This window comes from Humulus lupulus, chromosome 2, assembly GCF_963169125.1.
Source record: "Humulus lupulus chromosome 2, drHumLupu1.1, whole genome shotgun sequence".
Lineage (NCBI taxonomy): Eukaryota > Viridiplantae > Streptophyta > Magnoliopsida > Rosales > Cannabaceae > Humulus > Humulus lupulus.
This window is the reverse complement of record NC_084794.1, coordinates 202,458,663-202,477,500: the sequence shown is the minus strand read 5'-3', so window position 1 is coordinate 202,477,500 and position 18,838 is coordinate 202,458,663. Positions and strand designations below refer to the sequence as shown.

The 18,838-nt window shown below is 40.2% G+C and overlaps 1 long non-coding RNA gene across 4 annotated transcripts; it reads left to right on the top strand.

Annotated features, from left to right (window-relative positions):
- The first annotated feature begins 8,344 nt into the window (after positions 1-8,344).
- On the top strand, positions 8,345-17,678 carry LOC133818888 (uncharacterized). 4 transcript variants are annotated; one of them, XR_009886153.1, is made up of 5 exons: positions 8,345-8,693; positions 15,689-15,748; positions 15,848-16,651; positions 16,740-16,880; positions 16,979-17,678. It is a non-coding gene; the product is annotated as an uncharacterized LOC133818888 (long non-coding RNA). The 4 variants fall into 4 exon arrangements; XR_009886152.1 differs by lacking the exon at positions 8,345-8,693 and adding an exon at positions 8,719-9,381; XR_009886151.1 differs by lacking the exon at positions 8,345-8,693 and adding an exon at positions 15,045-15,431.
- Positions 17,679-18,838: the final 1,160 nt, after the last annotated feature.

The window sequence follows — 18,838 nt, the reverse complement described above, 5'->3', positions numbered from 1 at the left end:
ACGCCTCGCATGGAGGCTCTAGCCACCTGGGTCCGCATGACACACGCCTGACCAATGCCACGCACTACATATGTTTGGAAAAATAATATTGCCTCAATGGAAATGGTAAGATAATGTTACAACTCTTATGCAAAATATTACAATGGACAAGATTGATTAAATAAAGTGTTACAACTCTATAACTGAAAATACAAATAAAACAAAGGAAATGAAGAAGATGATGAAGAAGAAGAGAATAGTAAAATACAACTCAAAACAAAAGTTACAAATAAAATAAAGTGTTTGGACCAAATGAAGAGATTACAACTCTTAAACAAAATATACAAGTAAATAAAACAAGAGAATAAGAAGAAGAACAATAGAATAAAAGGAAGAACAGAAACCACAAACAAACTCTCACTTACACAACCTAAGTGAAGAGGATTGGGTATCACCAACTTGAGCAAGGTTTAAAACCTTTGTCAAAAAGCTTATTTCCCCCTAACTTAAACACTAAGGGATCTCTCTCAGATATTGGAAAGCTTTCTGGAATTATCAAGCCTCAAGGTGTTTCTAGCCAAGTGCTCTAGTGGATAGAAATGGTGTGTCTTACAAGTGAGCATTAGGCTCCTATTTATAGAGTTTAGAGACACCCTTTGAATTTCAAATTCCACCAACCCCCATGGCTGTTACCAATGATTAATTGGATGTTTTATGGAATTAAAATAGAGATTTGGGAGTTACTTGGCTTTTGGAAACGTTCAAAATTGGATAAAAACCAAAGTTGGAAGAGGCTGTCAGGCACTAGGGCCGCGACGCTTACTACCAGGCGCCGCGGCCCTCAGTCAGTTCCAGCACCTATTTTTTCAGTTTTTTCCAAAACGTTCCAATTTATTCCCACTTGATTTTGTAACTTCCATACACAATATGGGAGTTAAAATCACAAATCTATCAGCCATTTCTCATATGGCTTTAAGAAATTCATCTCAATATTGTGTAACAACAAATCTACACAATAATGGGTGATATTTTACGAGTTACAAATTTGTGATGAATTTGTAACACCAAATATGTTACATGTTTGGATATTTCACATATATCCAAATAATGTAACTCTCTATTATATGTTACAATATGTGACACTCTATGTCACATTTATTTAATCTAAAACATTATATTATAGGATAATATAATATTACATTATATTATAAAATAATATAACAACATATACCCCCTATTGCACCCAAGGTCTCGCAGGGTGCCTTTCGCGCTTCACAAATATATATATCCACGAAGGCCACAATTAGTCCGATGCTTAGCAGAGTATAAGGAAGGTTGGAGTGAAATTGTACCTTAAAGATGAAAGATGGACTGTCAGGTAGAAGGCATGCATATGGGTACGAAATATACAACTATAAGGGTGGTGAATGCACGATTCTGAAATCTGCGTCCGACAAGCAGTGGTGGTACGAACCCCTACAAAGAGTGGAGGCACTACCTGAGAACCCCCGACCATGTACCAGAGCCGACACCACAACGACCTGCAGCACTACCCTGACCATGTACCTATGTACGATCTTGTCCCCTGGGACCACCTTGTATCAGGGGCCATTAGAGCTCATCTATAAATAGGCTTTGACCCCTCAAACCGGGGGGTTGGAAAATTCTTGGTATGCACGGACAATTAAGGAATATACGATTTTTTTCTCAATTGTAGTTCTGCATTTTTTCTTTTTCAAGTTCTTTTCATCTTCTTCCTACATATCTTTTGCAATACAGTTTGAGTTTTCTGACCTTATATTGTTGACGAGTTCTCACCGTCAACAATGATAAATAAGTTTTATTGGTTAAGGATTTGTAGAAATAATGTTTATGTATTTTTTTAAAAAAAATAATAGAAAAATAAATTAGTATACTTTTTGTTAACCGAGATTTTTGGCAACTATAATTATGAAAGATAAGAGAGCTTAAAAAGAAAGGATTTCGAAAATGTAAACATGATTTTTACGTGGTTGGGGCGTTAATGAGCCTTAGTCCACGAGTCATTTGTATTAGAGCTTAGAGAGCTTTTGACAATGGAGTTTTCTGCAAATTTGAGCAGAGTAATCGCTTACAAGCCAAACCTGGGATCCCCCCCTACTGTGCACAACTGGCACTATTTATAGGCAGTCTTGTGCAATGGGCTTGGGCTGGACTAATCCTGGCCCAATAGAGATGTAATCATAGTTTGCTCACTAATGGAGCCATAATACAAGGGATTTGAAATATACAACATATATTAACCAAGGCCCATTGGGCCAGCCCAAACATGATCACATTATAAGACTCGCGACAAACAGTTGCTTTAGTCTGGGTGTTACGATCCACGAGGAAGATTCGGGGGACAAGATCTGACAGTGTAGTAGCAGCACTGTCTCCCAGGAACAGTGTACGCTCCATGCGTAACTTCTTGTTCATAGTTGAGGAGACCAACTTCTGTGTTTCTCGGGGACCTGTCAGCTTCAGGGAAGACCAAACTTTTCCTATCCGGACATCTTGTCCGGGTTCATTCACTGATGGCCCGGTTCATTCTGGACGGGGACACCTTGTCCGGGATCATTCATTGATGACCCGGACCATATGGACGGGGCACCTTGTCCGGGATTATTCACTGATGGCCCGGACCATATGGACGGGGCACCTTGTCCGGGATCATTCATTGATGGCTCGGACCATATGGACGGGGACACCTTGTCTGGGATCATTCATTGATGGCCCGGACCATATGGACGGGGCACCTTGTCCGGGATCATTCATTGATGGCCCGGACCATATGGACGGGGATACCTTGTCCGGGATCATTCATTGATGGCCCGGACCATATGGACGGGCACCTTGTTCGGGATCATTCATTGATGGCCCGGACCATATGGATGGGGCACCTTGTCCGGGATCATTCATTGATGGCACGGTTCATTCTGGACGGGGACACCTTGTCCGGGATCACTCATTGATGGCCCGGACCATATGGACGGGGCACCTTGTCCGGGATCATTCATTGATGGCCCGGATCCATATGGACGGGGCACTTTGTCCGGGATCATTCATTGATGGTCCGGACCATATGGACGGGGACACCTTGTCCGGGATCATTCATTGATGGCCCGGACCATTATGGACAAGGTCTATCAGGACTTTCTTCCCTGTTCATTAGGCTCAGGGTGGGCCTGGATCTCTTTGAGGGAGCCCATGTACCCATCGTGTCACGCCACGCGTCCCGGGGGAAAACAGGGATAACATTTACCCCCCAAGTCTTCATCCATGTTTGCATGGTGGAGACTTGCTTTACTCTCCCGGATCAAATCCAAATATCTCGGGTAGGAATTTGGGCCTCCCGGACCATTCATGTCCGGGATGAGACTAGGCTTTGTGCCTTGCGTCCCGTTTGGTTTTATACCCCCCGGACCATTCATGTCGGGGATGGGACTGGTCTTTGTGCCTCGCGTCCCATTTGGGTTTGTACCCGCCCGGACCATTTGGTGTCCGGGATGGGACTAGGCTTGGCCCTCGCATCCCATTTGGGTTTGTACCCGCCCGGACCATTTGGTGTCCGGGATGGGTTTGTACTCGCCCGGACCATTTGGTATCCGGGATGGGACTAGGCTTGGGCCTTGCGTCCCATTTGGGTTTGTACCTGCCCGGACCATTTGGTGTCTGGGATGGGACTAGGCTTGGGCCTCGCGTCCCATTTGGGTTTGTACCTGCCTGGACCATTTTGTGTCCTAGATGGGACTAGGCTTGGGCCTCGCGTCCCATTTGGGTTTGTACCCGCCCGGACCATTTGGTGTTCGGGATGGGACTAGGCTTGGGCCTTGCATCCCATTTGGTTTTAAACCCCCGGACCATTCATGTCGGGGATGGGTTTGTACCCGCCCGGACCATTTGGTGTCCGGGATGGGTTTGTACCCGCGCGGGACCATTTGGTATCCGGGATGGGACTAGGCTTGGGCCTTGCGTCCCATTTGGGTTTGTACCCGTCCAGACCATTTGGTGTCCAGGATGGGACTAGGCTTGGGCCTCGCGTCCCATTTGGGTTTGTACCCGCCCGGACCATTTGGTGTCCGGGATGGGTTTGTACCTGCCCGGACCATTTGATATCCGGGATGGGACTAGGCTTGGGCCTTGCGTCCCATTTGGGTTTGTACCCGCCCGGACCATTTGGTATCCGGGATGGGACTAGGCTTGGGCCTTGCGTCCCATTTGGGTTTGTACCCGCCCGGACCATTTTGTATCCAGGATGGGACTAGGCTTGGGCCTTGCGTCCCATTTGGGTTTGTACCCGCCCAGACCATTTGGTGTCCGGGATGGGACTAGGCTTGGGCCTCGCGTCCCATTTGGGTTTGTACCCGCCCGGACCATTTGGTGTCCGGGATGGGTTTGTACCCGCCCGGACCATTTGGTATCCGGGATGGGACTAGGCTTGGGCCTTGCGTCCCATTTGGGTTTGTTCCCGCCCGGACCATTTTGTGTCTGGGATGGGACTAGGCTTGGGCCTTGCATCCCATTTGGTTTTAAACCCCCGGACCATTCATGTCGGGGATGGGTTTGTACTCGCCCGGACCATTTGGTGTTCGGGATGGGACTAGGCTTGGGCCTCACGTCCCATTTGGGTTTGTACCCGCCCGGACCATTTGGTGTCCGGGATGGGACTAGGATTGGGCCTTGCATCCCATTTGGCTTTAAACCCCCGGACCATTCATGTCGGGGATGGGTTTGTACCCGCTCGGACCATTTGGTGTCCGGGATGGGACTAGGCTTGGGTCTCGCGTCCCATTTGGGTTTGTACCCGCCCGGACCATTTTGTGTCCGGGATGGGACTAGGCTTGGGCCTCGCGTCCCATTTGGGTTTGCACCCGCCCGGACCATTTGGTGTCTGGGATGGGACTAGGCTTGGGCCTCACGTCCCATTTGGGTTTTCACCCGCCCGGACCATTTGGTGTCTGGGGTGGGTTTGTACCTGCCCGGACCATTTGGTGTCCGGGATGGGACTAGGCTTGGGCCTCGCGTCCCATTTGGGTTTGTACCCCCCCGGACCATTTTGTGTCCGGGATGGGACTAGGCTTGGGCCTCGCGTCCCATTTCCAAAGTAATGGGAATCGTCAGGCTTGGACCATTTTGTGTCCGGGATGGGACTAGGCTTGGTCTTGAAGGAATGGTTGACTGGGCAATGGTTCTTCATTGCCTTGCTGTTGTCGGTGAGCATGATCAAATACAACATGCCTTGTGTTCACCATTGTTGCAGATGTTCAAGATCAACTCAAGCTTTCTTCAGCTCTCAATGAAAGCACCAAACTGTTAACCGAGTTTTTCGGCACCTATAATTATGAAAGATAAGAGAGCTTAAAAAGAAAGGATTTCCAAAATGCAAACAATATTTTTACGTGGTTGGGGCGTTAATGAGCCTTAGTCCACGAGTCATTTGTATTAGTACTTAGAGAGCTTTTGACAATGGAGTTTTCTGCAAATTTGAGCAGAGTAATCGCTTACAAGCCAAACCTGGGATCCCCCCTACTGTGCACAACTGGCACTATTTATAGGCAGTCTTGTGCAATGGGCTTGGGCTGGACTAATCCTGGCCCAATAGAGATGTAATCATAGTTTGCTCACTAATGGAGCCATAATACAAGGGATTTGAAATATACAACATATATTAACCAAGGTCCATTGGACCAGCCTAAACATGATCACATTATAAGACTCGCGATAAACAATTGCTTCAGTCTGGGTGTTACGATCCATGAGGAAGATTCGGGGGACAAGATCTGTCAGTGTAGTAGCAGCACTGTTTCCCAGGAACAGTGTACGCTCCATGCGTAACTTCTTGTTCATAGTTGAGGAGACCAACTTCTGTGTTTCTCGGGGACCTGTCAGCTTCAGGGAAGACCAAACTTTCCTTATCCGGACATCTTGTCCGGGTTCATTCACTGATGGCCTGGTTCATTCTGGACGTGGACACCTTGTCCGGGATCATTCATTGATGGCCCGAACCATATGGATGGGGCACCTTGTCCGGGATCATTCACTGATGGCCCGGACCATATGAACGGGGCACCTTGTCCGGGATCATTCATTGATGGCCCGGACCATATGGACGGGGACACCTTGTCCGGGATCATTCATTGATGGCCCGGACCATATGGACGGGCACCTTGTCCGGGATCATTCATTGATGGCACGGTTCATTCTGGACGGGGACACCTTGTCCGGGATCACTCATTGATGGCCCAGACCATATGGACGGGGCACCTTGTCCGGGATCACTCATTGATGGCCCGGACCATATGGACGGGGCACCTTGTCCGGGATCATTCATTGATGCCCCGTACCATATGGACGGGGACACCTTGTCCGAGATCATTCATTGATGGCCCGGACCATTATGGACAAGGTCTATCGGGACTTTCTTCCCTGTTCATTGGGCTCAGGGTGGGCCTAGATCTCTTTGAGGGAGCCCATGTACCCATCGTGTCACGCCACGCGTCCCTGGGGAAAACAGGGATAACACTTTTGTTTCCAAACTTTTTATTTTAAATAAAGAGAAAAGAAAAGAAAATAAATTATTTTATAAATTTAATTATAGTAAATATGATTTGTTGTAAGCATAATTTAATGATTTGTAATTTTTTTAACATATTATTTCAAATTATTAAATCAACAAAATGGGTTAAATTGTTATTCATATTTTTAAAATAAAAAAATTGATACTTATAATTTTGTATTTATTTTCTTTAATACTATAAGAATAAAAATCATAAATTATTCAAAGAAATTAAACATGTATATTATATATAATTTTCAAATTCAAAATGTAAATTCTTTTGTAGTACCTTAAATTCTAAAATGTACATTATTATTATTATTATATCATAAATTTTTATTAGAAAAGATTCACTTAAACATTTAAAATTTCAATTATTTAATTAAGAAAAAATTATAGAGTGTCATATATATGAATCATTTGATTAAAAAGATTAGTTTCAAAGTTATTATTTCTTCTAATTAAATTTGTATTTTGAAAAATAACAATGGTAAATAATTTTTATTTTTTTCAATATATGAAGTGATTGGTTAAACATTTTTAGAAATAATGTTTATGTTTTTTTATAAAATAATAATTGAAAAATTAATTAGTATACTTTTGTTTTTCAAAATTATATTTTAAATAAATAGAACAGAAAATAAAATATATTATTTTATAAATTTAATTATATTAAATAGAATTTATGATGAGCATAATTTAATGATTTATAATATTTTTTAAATAATAAAATTATGACATGCATATTAAGTGATAAATTTAATTATAATAAATAGTATTACATATAGATATGCATTATGTTTAATCAATTATACATTTTAAAAAAAATACGCATTATGTATATTTGAAAATACATTATTGTTAATTATATCTTGATATTAGACACAAAATGTGAAAATAACTTCACCAATGAATAGTAACAAAATGACAAAATAACTTGTGCAAAAGATTTTGCTTCACCCACACTTTTATATATGTGTACCCTAATTTTAGCACGAGTCTTTTACTCAGATCGTATATAGCTGGCAGATGACTGCATGGAAGGAATAGCTTATAAGTCCAAGTATTCTTACGTTGACGGCACAATTCTCGTGCTGATTGTCCGAGCTAGGGATACATATATTGAAAAGCGCGAGCTTGGAATATTTAGCAGGCATGACCTCCATGATACGAGTTCAACGGTGTATTCAGCTCATGATAGATTGAGGATATGGCGTGACCGCGGATCCCTGAAGACTCGGATGATTTATACGATCGTCTATTACCAGCATGTGATATTTAATGTCCTAGATATTAGGAATCTATTTATTTCATGATCAAATCATATTTTAATATAAATGAGATTATCTTACAATGAATGTAATATATATGCAAATTCGTGATTAACTTACGCGGTTACCTAAATCTGTCAAAGGAGCTTCTCTATAAATGTTGAGAATATTAGATTGGGAGGGGAACCGTGATTCTGTAATACTAAGACTCTGTCAAAATAGAGAGAGAAAAACAGTAATAATATAAACTCGTGGACTAGGTGGATTTTAACCACTAAAACATGTAAAAAGACCAGTATTCTTGAGAGTAATTTTCTTATTTCGGTTTACTATCAAGCACTAATTCAAACTTGTTATTTTGTTTATTAACTATTCACGAAAAACCGCGTTATATGTTGCTTATATATATATACATATATGCATAACTTTTATAGTGATGTATATATAGGACTCTGATTTAGTCCCGCCCGGTACAGAAGCGAAATGTGTTTCGTTTTGTAATCTCAACCATTGATTACATTACAAATCATCCGACGACTCACGTGAGTAACTCATATGTAATCGTGGTCGTAGACTGTATCAATGACTAGGGAGCTTGCTTCGAAACATAAAAATAAGTTGTCAGTGATTTGATAGTCGCAGGCCATGTCGTAGGGGTAGAGAAAAAGTTTTTTAGTGTTTTTTATGGAGAGAGAGAGTGCTAGTTACCATTCTCCTTCACCCTTAACAAAATCTCAAACATTTTTGCATACATAAAACCCCTTCACTCTCATTTTCTACTTCCACCATTTTCGTTTCATGCAAGGAGGCAAGGCTGCATTCAAAACATAAAGAAGCTATATTTACCATTTTTCTTTAATACTCAGGTACGGTTTTTGGCAAGTTGTTTTTTTTTTCTTTTCTATTTTGTTAGAAAAATATTATCTTGTAATTTGTTTTTTGGAGATTTTTTTTATGGTGATAATTCTTTTTTTTAATGATATTTCATGGTGATAGTTCTAATCTTATGGTTTTGGCTTCTAATTTTGAAATTTTTTCCTTTCCATGTTGTCATTTTTGTATGAATAATCTTGTATGTTGATTAATATGTTTTTTTTTTTCTTTTCTTTTTTTAAGGAAAAGGCACATCTTTATAATGTGTTTTATTCAACCCATGTTTGTTGGCATAGTGATATTTGTCTTCCTTTAGTTTATCTTAATTTTTTTTTCAGTGTGTGTACTATTTTTTTTTTCTGGTTTTTTGGGTTAAGTATTACGAGTCCAGAAACATTTTTTTGTATCATTTTTTTTAGATAATAATTTTTTTTTCAGTTGGCCGATTTATTCAGTGTAGCATTTAAGTTTTGTGAATATTTTAGTTATCGGATTTAGTTAGTCATTTTGACGAAAATATATTGTTGACAATTTGACATAATTGTTCATTATTTTTTTTTGAATGGTAAATCGGCAATTTCATTAAGCCATATCAAGCAAAATTACATCAATCAAATTATTCGGCGCCGAAGCTAACGAATAACTACAACCAGCATTCAAACATGAGGCTCGAGCCAAATTGTGAGCAACATGATTAGCAGATCGCTTAACAAAACATAAAGAAACATTATGTAAACTAGAGACTAGTGCCCTGCACTCATCAATACAGAAACCAAACATGGAATGCATCTTAACCTCATTTCTGCACGCCTGAACTGTGACTAAACTGTCAGTCTCGACAACTACATCAGATTGGCCAGTGTCTTTAATCCAACTCAGAACCTCCCTTACACCAATCGCCTCAGCTAGAGTAGGATCAATATTCCCAACTTTGCTAACTGTATGAGCTTTGAGGAGAGTAGCAGAGGCATCCCTAACCACCCAACCATAACCAAACTTATTTAGATCAGGAAAGATAGCAGCATCAACGTTGATTTTGACCTTGTCTGCTTCTGGTGCGGACCAATGCTCAGCCCCTTCCCCTGGATGTAGCAGTAACAGAGAGGGAATGAAAGTTCTATCATGAGCATATCTTCATTGATCAAAATTACCTCTAGCCAATGCAATAACATCTGTCACAGATCTATTTGAACCCTTCCAGACTTTCTCATTTCTAACCTGCCATAATGCCCAGCACACCATAGCCGCCTTATTCCTCATATCGTCCCCCCAATCTTTAAAACGCTCTTGCAGCCACCCACCAAACGAGATGTCCCCTATTGCAGCAACTAGTAGACCAGCAAGACGCCAGCAAGCCATGGCGAAAGAGCAGCCCACCAGACAGTGGGGAATGGTTTCCACATATCGCGAACATCTTGGACATAAAGAAGAAGGGAGCGTTATCTTGCGACAGCCAAATTGGAACCGAGTTGGGAGGCAGTTTGAAGCAGCCCTCCAAATAAGGTCCTTCACTTTGGGTGGAATTTTTAGATTCCATAAGTCCCTCCAGAAACCAGAATTGTTATCTCTATGAACAACCCCTTTCAACTCCTGAGTAATGCGATAGGCACTCTTGACTGAGTAGATACCCGAGTGTTCACCCTTCCATTGCCAACAGTCTTCCATAATAGAATCAAACAAGGGGATATTCAGAATTAAATTGTGTTCGTGTACTGTGAACATGTCTTTGATTACATCTTCATCCCAAGCTTTTTGCTCAGTCTTCATCAAGCTGTTAACAAACCTCCCCTGTAACCCCGAATGAGTAGACAGAACAAACGGTTGAGCACTATCCGGGAGCCAAGGATCTCCCAGAATACTAATGTTATCTCCTGAACCAACAGCCATTGTACCACCCTTCTGAATCAGTTCTTGAGCTGCATGGATACTTTTCCAGATGAAACTAGGATTATTTCCCAAATCCGCTCCAAGGAAAGAGCCTTTAGGATAGTAACGAGCCTTAAACACACAGCTGACCAACGAGTCCTTCCGAACGTAGAGTCTCCACCCTTGCTTCCCTAACAGAGCAATATTAAAATCATGTAACCGTCGAAAGCCAAGTCCTCCAAATATTTTTGGTTCACATAAACGATCCCATCTCATCCAATTTATTCCCCTACTTTGTTTGGAATTTGACCTCCAATAGTAATTACACATTAGCTGCTCCGACTCATGACACATTCCTTTAGGCAACAAGAAAACACTCATAGCATAATTCGGAATCGCTTGAGCTACTATTTTTATAAGTATTTCTTTCCCTGCCCAAGATAAATATCTCCCATTCCAATTTTCTATCCTTTTCCTCAATTTATCCTTGAGAAAGCCAAGCACAGCAGACTTAGAGCGACTCATCGTGTTAGGCAGTCCCAAATATAGACAGTGGGCATCGGCCTCCCTCATACCCAAGATGGAACATAGCCGAATTTTAACATTCCCCTTGGTGTTTTTGCTGAAAAAAAATAGAGAATTTAGAGAGATTGATCTTCTGGCCTGAAGCACGTTCAAAACACTTGAGGAGACTCAAGACCTGAATAGCTTCGTCCTCCAACGCACGACAGTACAAATAGCTATCATCCGCGAAAAACATATGGGATATGCTGGGTGCACCTCTAGCAACTCGACACCCATGAATCAATTGTCTATGAACAAAATTATTAATAAGGCCAGATAAACCTTCGGCACAAAGAATAAAAAGATAGGGGGATAATGGATCCCCTTGCCGAATCCCTCGAGTAGGAATAATAGGTCCCACTGAACAACCTCCGGCCTGAATCCAATACTTCACCGATGTAACTGAACTCATGATCAGTCTGACCCACCATCGATCAAAACCCAATTTCAATAACATAGCTTCCAAAAAAGGCCACTCAATCCTATCATAAGCCTTGCTCATGTCGAGCTTCAACGCCATCTGACCAACTTTTCCAGTGCTCTTTCTTTTGAGATAGTGCATGATCTCAAATGAAACCATAATATTATCTGTAATCAAACGACCCGGGATAAATGCACTTTGAGAAGCCGAGACAATAGTATCCAGCACCTTCTTCAGTCTATTTGCAAGAACTTTAGAAATTACTTTAAAAACCACATTGCAAAGAGAAATAGGCCTCAAATCTCCCATAGTGATCGGGGTCTTCTTCTTAGGGATCAAAATCAAGTTCGTATCATTTAAACCGCTAGGGACTTCGGCTGTTTGAAAGAAGCGTTGCACTAGTTTAACAACATCAGTACCTACCAAGGACCAACACTTTTGGTAGAAGCCCGGGGTCATCCCATCTGGACCTGGGGACTTATCAGGGTGCATCTGAAACAGAGAAAGGCGCACCTCTTCCTCAGAAACTGGACTCAACAACTCTGTGTTCATATCAGTGGTAACAGAGTGCTCAATACAGTTAACAACATTAGAGCAATCCGTAGCAGAGGCCGAAAACAAAACAGAGAAGTAGCGGACCATAAGCTCTTTCAACCCCGAATCCCAATCAAACCACCGACCCTGTTCGTCTTGTAACTTATGAATTGTGTTATGTTGTTTCCTAGTACTCGCAGAGGCATGAAAGTACTTACTATTCTGATCCCCTTCTTTGAGCCACAACTGTTTAGATCTTTGTTTCCAGAACACTTCACGCTTGGTCAGCATCTCAAAAAGCTCTTTCTCAGTCTCTTCATACTGCCTCAATCCATCTTCATCCTTCCTCCCTTTGAGACGCTTCAAGCTAGATTTGCAATTAGCAATTTTACTTTTAAAATTTCCAGTGACTTCCTTTCCCTAGACAGCAAGAACTTCACCACAATGGCGAATTTTCCCTTGAATACTTGCATCGATAGCCCAGCAATCCTTCACAATTTGGGTACAAACCGGTTCTCGCAACCAAGCATTCTCAAAACGAAAACTCTTAGTTCCAACAAAAGTATGTTTTATAACAGGTTCTAATAAAATTGGGCAATGGTCCGAAGAAGAAAAATCAAGATTAAACAGCCTAGCAGATAAGAACACATCGGCCCAAGACTGAGAAGCTAAAGCTCTATCCAATCGAACCTCTATCCAACCAGGGGTACCACGACCTTTTTCCCAAGTAAAAGGATAGCCACTCAACTCAAGATCAACTAAATTGCAGTCCGAAATAACCTGGTTGAAGCCTTGGATAAGACTGTGAGGATATGGCCGTCCACCTTGTTTGTCATTCTGGCTAGTATCATTGTTCATGTCGCCTATAGCAATCCACGACCATCGACTATCCTCCAAACAAACTCGTATTAGCTGCCAAGTGTGAGAACGCAGGCTCCTCTTTGCTTCTCCATACATTCCTACAAGTTTCCATGCTGGCAAACCAGGCACGCGAGTGAGAATAGAGATATGCCTTGTAGAAAAATCAATTAACTCAGCCTCATCCTTCTCTTTCCACATCATAGCCAACCCACCACTATGACCTTGGGCATCCACAGAAATCAAACCCTCATAGCCCAATTTAATTCGGGCCCTTTCCACAGTGTCTTTATTACAAAATGTTTCACATAAAAAGATAAATCTGGGCTTCTTATGGATAACTAAATCCGCAAGGAATTGTAGAGCCCGTGGGTTCCCAAGCCCACGGCAATTCCAACTTAGTGTAGTCATAATCCCTGGCAGGCCTGGTCGCCAAGGCCCGCCTTGCTCAAGTTTTTTGAAAGATCAGTACCCGAAACAACATTGTCCATTGACTTGTTTAGAGGAATACTACAATCCAACGAAGAAGGTCTACCAATGGGCTCTGCATTAGCCATCCGTTTCCTCTTTAATTCCATCACAGTCAATTGGAGATTCGATCCCCCAATCACGTTATCCTCTGAGCTGTCCATAATCATAGGGATATTCTCCACATTATCATCCACAAAATCAGGGCTATGTTTTTTCACCAGAACGGTTTCTTGATTCCCACGATCTCCTCCACTACTCATAACGTTTAAACTTCCCGCTGTAGGACTCATCGGAGCCCTCCCTGAACCGTCACCCACCGTATCGGAACCACTGCCCGAAAGACTACCGCCACTGAGATCACCTGTTTTTTCCACCCTTCCCGACCGCAACCATTGTAGCCAATAAGGTTCTTCTGTCGACGAGGGGCAGCCTTCATGAAGACCCCATATGGTTTCTCAATTTCGTCTAAAGGAGTATCAAAGAGCTTCCCACAAAACCGCTCAGAGTGGCCAATAATCCCACATATGAAACAGAATGTTGGGACCGACTCGTACTTAAAATTTACCCAGAACCAATCGCTGCTTTCGATCCTCCGGATCTTCATCCTTCGTTTTAATGGTTTATCAATTTCCACAGTAACTCTAGCTCTCAAATACTCACGCCAAACCCCAGAAAAATTATTAATATCGGATTCAACAAATGTTCCAATATAGTTCCCAATACTCTGCACGACAAAGAAAGAACGGAACCCATGTTGGATGTCAAACAATTGAACCCATAAATCCAGTTTATTAAGGACCATCATTCGTGGATTATCCCCCACCCTCAGACGATGGAAGATAAGTTGTTTACGCTCATAGGTCCAAGGACTCCCAACAATAACTCTTTGGATATCAATCTCATGATAAAATTGAAAAAGAAATAGGTTTTTGCCTAATTCCATTACATAGATTCCTTTACCTGGCTTCCACAGAAAAGCCATCATGTGTTGCATTTCTTGAACATCGATAATCCCTGCATTAAGAAAACGACCCACGAGACACCAACGCACGTCGAACCCATCGTCTTCCTCCTCTGCCGCCAGTGACAATCCTCCCACCTCCTCATCTTCCAAAACAATACCCGCAAAGTCATCTTCCAAACCTTTATTAGTGCTTGAAGAAGCCATAAGGAACAAATGGACAAAGTTACACTTTACTTACAGAGAGAACAAAATTGACCATGTCAAAAAGACAAGACGTTTTTTACATACATAATTGTTCATTATTTGTTTTGTGATAAATACTATTATTTAATATGAACTTAAATTAGCTTGTTTGGTGATTTATTTGGTGCATCTTAAATTAGATGCTATAACATGTAACTGATTTATTATATATTGGACTCTTAAAGGGAAGAGTGGTAGCATGCCATTAGATAAGGCATAACTAAATTAAATGTGTATACTTTGTTATTTAATATTTTTAATTGCATTTGGGCTGAACCAAATTAAATGTCTAGACTTTGTCATTTAATATTTAGTGGAAATTCAATATTGATCTGTTGTGTTTGGCTTCACATTTTGACTAATCCATTTATGAGCTCACCTTATTCCTAGCTCGGTCATGACTTTGTGGATAATGTCATAATAGAATTAACTAACATTCTGTTATGACAGTCTTGGACATCAAAACTTAAGCTATGTCTATAAATAGCTTCCTATTTTCTTATCAAGTTAGACGTGAGCAACAACCAAGTTTTAGAGAGAGTTAAAACACCACTGTTTAGAGAGAAGAAAAGTTTTGAGAGAGAAACTTTGAGGGTTGTAAGGAGAGATTAGTGTGTCTGATCTAATCCTCCCATGTGAGCTTTTTGTAATAGAAGCACAGCTTCTTTTGTGTATTCAAATCTGTCAAAGACAGATTCAGTTTTGGTGTAATATCTTGGTTGATTCTGGAATAAAGTTCTCAAGGCCCTAAGGGCTGTTTCTGGCCGTGGAGTAGGCAAGATAACACTTTGTTATCCTTGTTCGAACCACGTAATCTCTACTCTTCTTTACTGTTTTATGATTGTTTAAGTTTGTCCATATTTTTGTCTTGATTTACATATTTTGAGATCAAGTTTTAATGCTGTGATCTCTCTCTGTTTTTGTTTGTGTTGTTCTTGGCACTGAGCATTTCACAACATGATCAGTTATGTTTTTTTATTCTATTTCAAGTATTTTTTTTTTTGCATTGGTATGAATATTGTGTTCAATTTATTTAGTGTGTTTTTGTGTTGTGTGGACAACTATAGGTCACAGAAAATGAGGAACTGTTGTATCGCCTCGTGCCAAGTATTGGGGTATATCGTTTGGTATGCCATGACTTAGTTGAACTGTTGTATTGGGGTATATCGTTTATGTCCTATTTTTAATGTATTAATTTTTGTGTTTTTATTTTAAAATGCAATTAGATGCAAAAGGATCTTGCTGAGAAATGGAAAGAATGTTTGAATAGTGCTTCAACCAACAAGTCTAAGAAGAGACAGCAAGTGCCACTATCGAATTCGGACAAGTCTTCCAGTGATGAGAAAACGGAAGATGATTTTGAAGAGGAAGATGATGGGGTAGAGGTAGATTCTTGATGAGATCATGAACATAAAGGGGAAATTGTGACTAGATGCTCATTTGGTAGGGTGAGTTGAATTGTGTGCATCATGTCTGAGGAACATAAATCAATGGTCAGAGCGGCAGGATTTAGATCATTTTTGAGCGAAGATTTCCCTAACATCTACAATCCTTCAGCGTAGTGGTTAGTGGATAGTGTAGATGTCACTAAGAGATGCCTAAATATATATGGGAAATAGTTGCCGATATCTGGGAAGATATTTCAGTCGGTGATGGATATACCTAACGGAGGTGATGTGATCAAAGCTAATGAGAAGGTTCCGCAGTCAGAGTTTAAGTCTAGGTTGCTTAGTAAGAAGCAACGAGTTGAAATGTTGGATTTAGAACGTTATCGAGTGAACCACAAGGAAGCAGACAATTATTTTTTATTTGGTATGATCCTGCTCATTGTAGGAAGTGTATTGGTGTCAGGATCTGGGAATCAACTGCGTACAGGATATGTTAATGTTGTGTATGATGTGAGTAGAGTTACTTCCCACAACTGAGCCACCTACAGATTTGGGGAGCTTATGAAGTCTATTGGAAAGTACCAAGCTAGCCAGTTGGTCCACCTAATTGGATGCACGACTTTCTTCCATGTTAGGAATCAAGTGTGTTATTATTTTTTTTTTGTTGCATTTTACTACTTTTATGGGATTCAATTGATACTTACTATATATTTACATTGTGTTATGATAGCTTTTCTATATGCATCACCTCGAAGCTCCCAGAATGTATGTGGACTGATCCGTTTCACCAATCCAATTCTGGACAGATGAAGAGGCAAAAATGCTGAAGACTTATCTTATGAACAACTGTGGCTATAGTGGTTGAAAAGAGGTAATTCCATGTAGATATACATTTTTTATTTAATTTTAATATGCCATGTTGATATTGCATTTACAGAACCAATAAGAAAAATTATATTTACATTTCAGGCTAGAATTGTTGATGGGCTTTTTCCTAGGCCAAGTGGAAAAGCGAGTGGGAGTTTCTCGAGCACAAGGTTGCTGGATAAGGTTACCAAATTTGGTTATCAAATGGAAGTACTGATTGCATTGATTGTTGCTCTACCTGATACTATTAAGGGTATTGTATCAAGGGAGTTATGCATGATGAGGGACAATTCTCAACTAAAAGAAAATGTAGATTGTAAAGGCAACGCAAACGGTGGAAATGAAGGAGTAATGCCCAAGACAAGGAATTTTCTGCTTACAACCTTGAAAAGGTGCCTGAAGTGTTTGATTTGACTGCTGTGAGAAATAATTCTCTTATTCCAACCAATACCACGCTTTCTAAATCGACTGAGGCGAATCTGTGGGGTGCTGAAGGTTACTAGAAATTTTGCTTATCTATGGGGTTGTGGTAGGGCCTTTCAGGATGGGTGCATCCGTGTCCCTTGAGATGTACAAATTGGCCAACTATATGTATAACCTTGTTCTTAGTGATTTGTAAGTTCACTTGTTAATTTTTTTATATATTTGTTTATCTTAGTTATTTTAGCATGTGTATAAGTGTAATTTATTTATGAGTATAGGCATGTGTTGTGTGGCTACACCAACTTTGTACTGCACAATTGTTTTTTATTTAAATAATTTGTGTACCTTATTTAATTATTAAATCATTAAGTATTAGAAATTTATTATTATTTGTTTGAATTATTTGGTATAAATTATGTAAATTAAATTAGTTAATTGTTTTATTTAATCATTTTATTTTGTGAGTTATAGAGATTTGATTGTGTGTATAGAGGTGTATGCTTAGTAGTGATGGCCTAGAGTACTTGTGAGTGTGCATGTGCATGGTATACATGATGAGCATGCGTTAATTCTCCATGCATAATATATTTATTTGTTTAAAAAAAAGAGAAAATGAGAAAATTAAGTGGTAAGGAATTGTAACATTATGAAAATATTATGTGTGTAGAGAGAGTAAGGGAGTGGCGTGTGAGTGTAGGTGTAACGTCTTAAATTAACTAATGAGGTTTAGGGCCTTGATTAGGAGGTTATGATGACAAAATATAGAAATTATGTGTTGATGTGATATATATGTGTATAATTATGTAATTATGTGAGTTATATGATAATATGATTAAATATGCATGTTTAGGTGTATTAAATATGCATGAGGGCTATTTTCTTATTAGAATGTAGTGCTTCAGAATTTTACTTAGTTAGATAATAGTATCTTATGCTGTAGTATTTTGGTTTTCGTGGATATTGGTTCAAGCCGTGAATTATTTGAAAACTCATAGAGATAGTTATGGATTTTGTATGTTTAGCCTATAGTTTAGAAATATTAATTTCATCATAAGGTTTAATTATTGAAGTTGGTCCTAGAAGTATTATTTATTATAACCTAAGGTTTAGATAGAATAATTAAGAATGTGACATTTGTCACATGTATGTTTATTACGGATTTTAGATGAATAAAATAATCAAGGATAAACCTAGGAAGTCTAGAACCTTCCCTCAAATGCTAGGATCTCGTATTACTCAGTCAAAGTAGTTTAAACAGCTTTAAGTGTGCTTAAAATGTGAAAAAACGTGGTTTAGTATATGAGCGTAAGCCGATATATCGCAGCTGTAAGGGCCGATATATCGCCTATGCTAATATGGGAAACACGTCGACTTTGCATGAACGAAACCACGGAGCCTCGGAAAAATGGTGCAAGCGATATATCACCTATAGGGGCGATATATTGCTTTCATGAGCATTTTTGAAATATTCGTGGAATCCAAAGCTAGAAACATCCCTCAACAGCTTGTACTTGCTCTTGAATGATTTTGACCGAGTTC